General features: G+C 48.5%; 1 pseudogene; it reads left to right on the forward strand.

Annotated features, from left to right (window-relative positions):
• The first annotated feature begins 7850 nt into the window (after window positions 1–7850).
• Window positions 7851–10018, forward strand: LOC126008737 (crooked neck-like protein 1; annotated as a pseudogene).
• The last annotated feature ends 296 nt before the right edge of the window (window positions 10019–10314 follow it).

Genomic DNA, 10314 nt, shown 5'->3' on the forward strand with positions numbered 1-10314 from the left:
CCTACTCAGCCCCCCAGCTTCCCTACAGTTTGGAAAGTGGTGAGCTAGTGTGCTTTCACTTCAACCCCCAAAGACTCTTTAGTCATTTTACTCTGTAGTCTTTCATCATCTCACTCTGAGTGAGATGACAGCTCACAGAGCTGTAGTAAAGCACACGCATGAAGACATATGTACACACATGCATTGAGTGTATGTGTTGAATCTTCTCTCATGTATTGACCTGTGGACTCTCCTTTGTATTCAGACTCTTGCATGAATGCCCCCGTGTCCTCCTCACATACACACACTGCTGCCTTCCCCACATGCATACCTTGTGCTTGACCACATGTATACAAAAGCATAACATGTGTAACTCCACCCTGGATTTAGGTGTATCTACCTGAGACCCGCCCATTTCTGGGAGGGGTCTTGGGAACCGGATATTACGTGTATCCTTACCTGCAAGACCCCTCCCATTCCGGGGAATGATCTTGAAAAGTTATATAAGGCCTTTGGCCTTTTGATCTTTGACCAGCATGAAGGTCAAAAGAAAGATGGCTGACAAGAGTTAAGATGCAGGGCTAGCTAAGAATCGCTGAATGCTTGAAAGGTTATTATATAGGCCACACATGTGGTGGACAGGGTATGAATAAAACTGATACTTCCTGATGCCTGTCTCTGGATGAGTCTGATTCCGCCGTTCACCTAAACCTGGGACCTGCCAGCTGAATGGGGATTGCGGAGCCAAGTGGTCTGGGATGGCAGAGAAAGATCCCTCCATCCATCCTTCACCATCCACCACCATCGTTAATTATTTAACACTACAACATGCACACACATGTAGGCATGGAAGTATACACAATCAGCACATGCGCACAGATACGCACACACATACACACATACTTGGCCTTTACCTCATGGGTGAAAGAAAGGGTAAGATGGACTGGAATGGTCCCCATGCCAGAGGCTTTTTCCCTAGCCTGGGGAGTGCTGGGAGGCTTGGCAAGCCCCACAGCCATCCGCCTTTTTCTCCCCTGGACTCCAGGCCCTCCATGGTGCCCGCTCAGATGGTTAGAAGTGGGTTCATATAAATTCTTAGGGGTCCTCAGGCTTCCACTCTCCTTCCATACTCCAGGGGGGGTGCATGGGGAGGAGGGCAAGCAGATATCTGGCTTCTGGTTTCCTCTTTGATTCTGGAGGCCAGCTCTTGCCAGGTATGGGGTTTGGGGAGGCCCCATGTCAGAGGCCTTCTCCCTAGCCTGGGGAGTGCTGGGAGGCTTGGCAGGCCCCCAGCCATACTCCTCTTTCTCCCCTGACTCCAGGCCTTCCCTTGGTGCCAGCTCAGATGGCCAGAAGTGGGTTCAGGTGGACTCTTAGGGGTCCTCAAGCTTCCCCCCTCCCTCCGTACTCCACGGGGGAGGTGCATGGGGAGGAGGGCGGGTAGATATCTGGCTTTCTTTTTGGCGCTTATAGTTTCATGTCTGATATCAAGGTCTTTAATCCATTTTGATTTGACCTTCATGCATGGTGTTAAAGAGAGATCTGAGTTCTTTTATTTATTTATTTATTTATTTATTTATTTTTTGCATATAGTTTACCAGTTTTTCCAATACCGCTTTTTGAAGAGGCTTTCCTTGCTCCAGTTTGTATTTCCCCTTTATCAAACATTCGTTGACAATATTCAAGTCTCTGCCACTGATCTGAGGGTCTGTCTTTATTTCAATATCTGTTCTCATGCATTTGGGTTGTTTCCAGATTTTGACTATTGTAAATAGTGATGTGATGAACATAGGAATGCAGAGGGCTTTTCTGCATAGTGTTTTTGGGTTCCTAGGTTATATTCCTAGGAGTAGTATTGCTAGATAGTATGGTAGCTCAATTTCTTTCTTTCTTTCTTTTTTTTTTTTTGGTAGCTCAATTTCTAGGGTTTTTTTTGTTTGTTTGTTTTTTCTGGTTTGGGGGCCATACCTGAGGGTGTTCAGGGGTTATTCTTGGTTCTGCACTCAGAAATTACTCCTGGTTGTGCTTGGGTGACCATATGGGATCCTGGTTAGAGCAGCCCTTTTCCGGAGAGGTGCTCGGACAGTGTGCTCCCAGATGCTCAGAATGGTCCGCTTGGACCCCAATTAGGCCAATCCAGGTGCTGAGGGGAGAGAGTAAGGAACAAATAGGGGCTCTGGGGTCAGACTAAATCCAGGATGGCAGCTGGAGTGATAGCACAGAGGTAGGGCATTTGCCTTGCATTTAGCCGACTCAGGATGGACCTGGGTTCAATTCCCAGCATCCCATATGGTCCCCTGAGTCTGCCAGGAGCAATCTCTGAGTGCAGAGCCAGGAGTAACCTGGAGCACCACTGGGTGTGGCCCAAAAACCAAAAAAAAAAAAAATTCAGGATGGGGTGAGGGGAAGCACCTGGCACTGGCTTCATCCCTGCAGCAGCTGAGTCCTCTCACTGCTCCAGTCTGTGCCCCAGACTTCAGAAGCACTGCAGAATGAGCCCTGTCCAGCACTGACGGAGCACTGTGCACAGCACTGCATACAGAGTGAGCACTTGTCTTCACTGAAGAGAGAGCAACAGTACCCAGCACTAGTTGGAAGCTGAGTGCCTTCCTGAATCGGCACATGGAAGCCTCACGAAGTCACCCTGTTTCTGAGGGCCTCAGCAATGTTCTGCTCTGCTGGGGCGAGAGAGAGGCTCACTGTGGGGTCAGCTTCCATCACCTGAAGGAATGAGAAGTTCCCCCATAGGCGGGAAGCATACGCACCACACCTGCTGTGGGTTCCAGGTGGGGGTGGGCTACTGGTTTTATTTATTTATTTATTTTTTGGTTTTTGGGCCACACCCAGCGGTGCTCAGGGGATAGCTCCTGGCAGGCACGGGGACCCTATGGGACACCGGGATTCGAACCAACCACCTCTGGTCCTGGATCGGCTGCTTGCAAGGCAAACGCCGCTGTGCTATCTCTCTGGGCCCAGGGCTCCTGGTTTTAGATACTGCCATTGTTGGGGGTTTCTTGGAGTCTGGGACCCCAGTTTCCTCCACGCCAGAATGAAGGGCTTTATATACCACTGTTGCTGCGAGGAGTGGGGAGCCACCCTCTCCTCTCTTAGTGGGGAGACCTTTTTGTTCTTCCCTCTTGGCCAGCTCAACCGGAGACAATTTCTTGCTCTTTGTGCATCTGTTTGGTCCTTGAGATTCTTATCTAAGAGCAACCCCACTTCTGCATATTTCATTCCCCCTGTACGTCCCTTCCAAAGGGTGTTTGTCATGGTTAATGCCAAGATCCAGGCAAGGGAAAACAGTTTATAGATTTCTCCGTGATTCATTCCATTAAAAATGTGCCAAGGGATGGGGGGAGGCGGAGCAGTACCGCAGCAGGGAGTGTTTGCCTTGCAAGAAGCTGACTCGGGTTTGATCTCTGGCATCCCATAGGGTCTCCTGAGCCCACCAAAGAGTAATTTCTGAGTGCAGAGGCAGGAACCCTGAGTGTCCCTGGGTGTGGCCCCAAAACAAAATTAAACTTTAAAAAATGTGCCAATGACTCAGGTTCTGAGTGCCTGAACCTGCTCTCTGGGGATCGGCCACAACCTGGGAGACAGGAAAGACACAGGCCAGGGCTGGGTAGGCAGAGATGGGTGCTTAGAGGGATGCCTGGGGCCAGAGGAACAGGCTGGGAGATGGATAATTCGCAAGGTAGGTTTGAGGGTCCAGCAGTGGGTGAGTGACCATCAGGTAGAGCCAAGGGTCTGCAGGGGAAGGAATACCCCAGGGTGTAGCAGTGGAGGATGGCTTGTCACAGGTAAGTGGAAGCTAAGAAGGTAAGATGAGATGCTCCCCTCCACAGGTGGCCCCAAAACACACCTCAGAAATAAAATTATTGGAGGCCAGAACAATAGCACAAAACAATAGCACAGCCTTGCATGTAGCTGAACCAGGTTCAATCCTCAGCATCCCCTAAGATCCCCTAAGGGGACCCTTATGGTCCCCTAAGCAGCATCAGGAATGATTCCTGAGCACAGAGCCAGGAGAAAGCCCTGAGCATCACAGACCGTGGCCCCCAAACAAACAAACAAAAACTACAATAGGAAACAAAGAAATAAGGTAGAAATTTGGACAATGAAGGGGCCACGTGTGAAATGCTTCATCTGGGCTCCACCTGTGGTCCTGAGGTCTCCAGCAAGGACCACCTGGGCCCCTAAAACAGAACAAGAGGCCCCTCCTTCAGCGAGCACGTTCTACTGCTGTGGGCCAGGGCAAGTCTTTAAGGAGTTCATACCCCTTCTGCTACCCTTTACTGCTCATTGTAGGCTTAACTTGATGCAACATGAGCCTCCCCACAAAAATCACATTAGAATTGTTTGCACTTGCTGCCAATCACAGAGTGCCAACTCTCTCACCACCCCCTCCGCCATGCAAAGGTAGTGATTAGCACTCTTGCAGTGCTGTTAATCGTGGGTTAGGAGAATTACTTTATTATAATAGCATAAACCCCTTATTATTGGAAAACTTAGCATGGCAGGCGGCTGGAGTCCTGGTGAAATTGTGTGTTGGGACTGTACATGTAACTGACAGCGTCTGACACCTACTTGTTTGCTGAGTTTTCTTTCTGAGCTATGGGCGTAGTTGAGTGAGGAGAAATGATCACGACAGAGCTGAGAATAACAGCTCCTCCAGTTTGTGCGAATGAACGATATCATTAGATGCTACTCTATCAAAACCAGAGGAAAATCCGGTTTCAGTGGCAGCTCAGCAGAGGAGCTGGCTCTGGGGATCTTGACTCTTGGTTCTTTTGGGTCAGCTGTTGTCATAGGCCAATTTCCTGGAGGAATCAGCAGGGCTGGAACTTGGGGCTGCCTCCTTTCTAATAACCGGGGGCTAGTTCATTAGTCCCTGTACACAAAATCGGGAAATTGGGAAAGAGGAGACCGATGTGGCCAGGATGTGGTGAAAGCCAGAGATGCGTGCAAACGCCAGGTACATTCTCCAGATTCAAGACATCACATCCTGCACCAATACTGAAGGTGTGCTGGGCCATGGCCTACAACCACGTGGCCTTGGGAGCTTCATGATTTCAAATATTCTTGAAAATCAATGAGTCCCTTCCTCGCAGCAGACTTTGCCTGAGCTCCTGCTGCACCTCTCCCCAGTGCAGACTCTGGAGGGCTGCTGCTAGGCACTGGAGGGGGAAAAACACTAAAATTAGAAACTCAGTCCTTGAAGTTCGTAGCAACAGTGCTGCATATTCCGCAGTACTGTTTGCTGGGACTAGCTGACCACGACAGCAGAAGTGGAGGCAGAAGTGAAAATCAAAGAGTCGGGCCCGGAGAGATAGCACAGCGGCGTTTGCCTTGCAAGCAGCCGATCCAGGACCTAAGGTGGTTGGTTCGAATCCCGGTGTCCCATAGGGTCCCCCGTGCCTGCCAGGAGCTATTTCTGAGCAGAGAGCCAGGAGTAACCCCTGAGCACCGCCGGGTGTGGCTCAAAAACAAACAAACAAAAAAAATCAAAGAGTCTTGCTTTTCAGTGCTGAAAGGCTGATTGGAGAGAATGCCTTCTGGAGAGAGCAGTGCCAGCTCTGGTTCCAGGCAGCCTGGTTTATCAGGGACACCCTCCTTTCGGGGGGCACTGCCTGGACAGGGCATTCCTAGGCAACCTGAGCACGTGCATAAGCGGTTTGGGATGTGATGATCGTACCTACCTGTCCACTACAACCCTGCACAGGTAAGGAGCTGATCCCTACTGACCCCAGCTACCTCCTCTATTCAAAGGTCGTTTACCTGTGTCAAATTGCCTTCTACTCAAACAGACCTTCTGAGTTGACCCATCAGGTCAAGGGACAGACTCCCATGTTCACAGGCATCAAGCTAACCCAGGGGTTTCGCATCAAGGTTCACCTAACTAACACTTTGCAAAGTCTTTCTTTTGTTGGAGCACACCTGACATCCCTCAGAAATCACTCCTGGCAGGCTTAGGGGACACAGTGGGCTGCTGGGGATCAAACCCGGGTTGGCCGCATGCAAGGCAAGCACCCTGCCCCCTGAGCTATCTCACCAGCCCCACTTTGTATGTGTGTATGTGTGTATGTGTGTGCGTGCATGCGTGGGATGTCTTTGTAAAGTTGTGGAGCTGGGGGTGGTGGTGGGCGCTACAGCACTGGGTTGGGAGGCTGTTGTTGCATAGAAGATACGCTGTGAGTACAGAAAACCACTAACCTGCCCACAACTACTGAATCAAAATATTAGCATAATTCAGGAAGGCGTGAAGGAGTGTCCAGCAGAATTACATGCACCTACCCCTTCAGACCATGCAAATATAGGACCCTAGGAATAGGCCAATGATGTGTCTAAAACCCCACCAAGAATCACTAGCAAATACGCTCCCACCTGCTGTCCCTGACTTCTGGAAGACGCTTGATGAGTGGCAGAGCACAGTCCCAGCTTATTTCTTTGGGAATCAGTTCAAATCCCTGTGTGGTTCTCTAAGAAAAACAGAGGCCTGAGTGATAGCACAGTGGGGAGGGTGTTTTGCCTTGCTGCGACCAACTTGGGTTCAATCCTAGGCATCCCACAGGGTCCACCGAGCACCACCAGGAGTGATTCCAGAGTGCAGAGCCAGGAGGAACCCCTGAGTACCCCTGGGTGTGTCTCCCCACAAAAATCAGAAGAGCAAGGTGAGGCAGATTCAGAGGATTGTAGTTTTTCTAGCAACTCTCCTCCTGGGACTCAGGGAGAATCAAACAAATGTACGCCATTTAACTGAATCAGAAACAGCGACAGATGGAAATAAATGAGTGCCAAGGGGCCATGGTCCAGATGACTGGGTTCTGCCAACAAGGGCCCCGTGATGAGGCTGAAGGACCCTCCCACATCTTCTCGGAGACTCATCTCACTTCCTCTTCCTAGAGGCCCTACAGGCAGCTCAGGTCCTTGTGTAGCAGCCCGCTGGAGATGAGACAGCTCCACCCATTCTCCTTCCTCCTGCCAAGTCAGTGGGGGCCACCTTGGCCAGACTAGTTATTCTCAGAAAGAAGAAAATGCGATCTGGACATGGACCACGGTGGAGGGGGCCCTAAGCCAGCAGAAGCCGTCTAAGACAAGAATCAGGAATCACTTGGGTTATCATTTTCCTGGTTCAGACAGGGTGTAGCTGGTCCATTCCAGACTCCCCACACCAGCACAGACCTCATCCAAAACCACACTAGTCCAGACCATGCCATCCGAATGAAAGGACCGGAGAGCTGTTCAACGACACCAAGACTCGAAGTTCATGCAAAGGCAAGGGGTTTATTGTTCAAGCATATATGCATGGGCACCCAGCATGGCCATTGTGGGCTAGAGTCTGGGAGCCCCGATCACAAATCCAGCAATTTTTTTTTTATAACACTCCAGTACAATGGAAAATTTACAGAACACAGCATGATGGTTGATTTAAGGAAGTTTAGTGACTTTTACATTTCAGGGAACATTTGGAACATTTATCACAGGTACAATAACAGGTTGTACAGGTTCAGTGAATTTTCAGATGTGGTCACTTTAACTTTTGGGGCTTTCTGGGCGTATGCAGAGACTTTCTAAACTTTTTAACTCATTCATGTCCCTTTTCATGAGCCACACAACTCCTGATGTATCTGGACAGTCCTGCTGTCCCACCTTATTGGCCAGCAAATGCCCTGCCCGCACCATCATGGCTCTGCCCCAAGACACATCCTAGTACTACAATAATCGGAGTGCATAAAACTCTTCCACTCCTGACATTCCTACTTGGGAGGAAAGTTTGGGTCAGGGAGGGACAGGCCATGAGGAAGGACCTGCTTCTTAGGAAACTTAGCTTTTAAGATCCAGTGGGCCCTTAGCAGGCAGCCACTGTCCCCATGGCCATGTCTGTTCCAATTCGAGGATCTGGTGAGACGAAGGTGTGGGAGCAAGCACTGATGCAGGAAATAATCCACACCACAAAAAGGTACAAGAATGAGTTTAGGAAATACAGCACTCAAGCAAGGAATCCAACCACACAAGCTTTTTGCTCCTAAGAAGGAATGCAGCTTAGTGGAGAAAGACCAAAGAATGAGCGCCTGCCTTCCTTAGACCCCTAATTATTTATTTATTTATTTATTTATTTTTGTTTTGGGGCCACACCTGGTGACGCTCAGGGATTACTCCTGGCTATACACTCAGAAATCGCTCCTGGCTTAGGGGACCATATGGGATGCCAGGATTCAAACCACCGTCCATCCTGGATTGGCTGTGTCAAGGCAAATGCCCTACCACTGTACCCCAGACCCCTGCTTTATTGACAAGAACCAAGCCACACCCGAGGTTGGGAGAGGAATACCAAGTAGGGAATAATCCAACATCCCATCACCAGATCACAGCCTAGGGTGGAGTACGAATATTGATTAGGGTAGGATCAGTCATACAGCACATGTCAACTGCAGCTGGACAGCAGCAGATTTACAAAGTGGCCATGTCAATAACAAAGCCCCAGTGGAGATGCAGATCACTGCTGAACAGCTCTTAAGGGAAGCTAAACAGGGGCCGGTGCAGTGGCTCAAGTGGTAGGGCATTTGCCTTGCACGTGCTAACCTAGGATGGACCTTGGTTTGATCCCCAGCATCCCATATGGTACCCCAAGCTAGGAGCAATTTCTGAGCACATATCCAGGAGTAACCCCTGAGCGTCACCAAGTATGGCCCAAAAAAAAAAAAAAAGCTAAAGAGAGTTGAACTTCTTTCACCTCGAACTCAACAAAAATTACAATAATTATAAATAACTACAAATTACGAAAAAGGAAGACTTTTGAAGATAACATGAAAAAACAGAAGTGTGGGCCCGGAGAGATAGCCCAGCGGTATTTGCCTTGCAAGCAGCCGATCCAGGACCTAAGGTGGTTGGTTCGAATCCCGGTGTCCCATATGGTCCCCCGTGCCAGCCAGGAGCTATTTCTGAGCAGACAGCCAGGAGTAACCCCTGAGCACTGCCGGGTGTGACCCAAAAACCAAACACACACACACAAAAAAAAGACTAAACCATACAATTATGATGCTTGGTTTGATTATTTACACTTGGTGGAAAGTGATGCAGAAGCAGAAAGTGTCCGTAAGGTCTATGAAAGAGCCATTGTGCATGTCCTGCCTATCCAGGAGAAAAGACGTTGGGAGTGCTACATCTATCTTTGGGTCAACTATGCACTTTTTGAGGAATTGGAAGCAAAGGATCCCAAGAAGACAAGACAGGTGTATCAAGCATCTTTGGAACTAATTTCACACAAAAAATTTATATTTGCTGAAATATGGTTATTCTACACACAATTTGAAATTAGACAGAAAAATTTGCCCTTTGCCAGAAGAGCTTTGGCAACATCAATAGGCAATTTCCAAAGAACAAGTTATTTAAAGGTTACGTAGAATTGGAGCTACAGCTTTGAGAATTTTACCAATGCTGAAAGCTTTATGAAAAGTGCCCGGAATTTGGACCGAAAACTGTACCTTATGGTACCTCATTAATGTGCAGAATTAGAGACAATTCTTGGTGATATTGAGAGAGCCCAGGAAAGCTACAAGTTAGCCATCAGTCAGCCATGCTTAGATATGCGTGAGGTGCTTTGGAAATCCTATTATTGATTTTGAAATCGAACAGGAAGATACTGAAAGAACATGAAATCTTTGCCAGTGATTGCTTCAGTGGACACAACATGTCAAGGGATGGATCAGCTCTGCTCAGTTTGAGTTGTCTTCAGCAAAGGGAGGAGGTTTGGCTAAATGTAGACAAATCTATGAAGAAGTTAACACAAGTCTGTGGAAAGGTGAAGAAAAGGAAGAGAGACTGACGCTGCTGGAATCAAGGAGAAGCTTTGAAGATGAGTTTGGAACAGGAGCAGATAAAGAGAGCAGACAAGCTCACCATGCCAGAGAAAATCAAGAAGAGGAGAAAGGTCCTGGCTGATGGGTCTGATGCGATTTGGGAAGAATATTACTTTTACATATCTTGAGAAGATGCTGCCAGCCCAACCTTAAGAAGCTGCCAGGGGCTGGAGAGATAGCATGGAGGTAAGGTCTTTGCTTTGCATGCAGAAGGTCATTGGCTCAAATCCCGGCATACCATATGGTCCTCCGAGCCTGCCAGGAGCAATTTCTGAGCACAGAGCCAGGAGTAACCCCTGAGTGCTACCAGGTGTGACCGAAAAAAAAAAAAAAAAAACAAGAAAAAAAAATAATAAAAGAAGAAGCTACTGGCCATCGCAAAACTTTGGAAGATATAGCAACAGAAAAAATTAGGCAGCTGAGCAAGATCCAGATAAAGAGAACAATGAGAATGAATCCTGATCTTTTTGTTCAG

The sequence above is a fragment of the Suncus etruscus genome, chromosome 5, assembly GCF_024139225.1.
Source record: "Suncus etruscus isolate mSunEtr1 chromosome 5, mSunEtr1.pri.cur, whole genome shotgun sequence".
Classification (NCBI taxonomy): Eukaryota; Metazoa; Chordata; class Mammalia; order Eulipotyphla; family Soricidae; genus Suncus; species Suncus etruscus.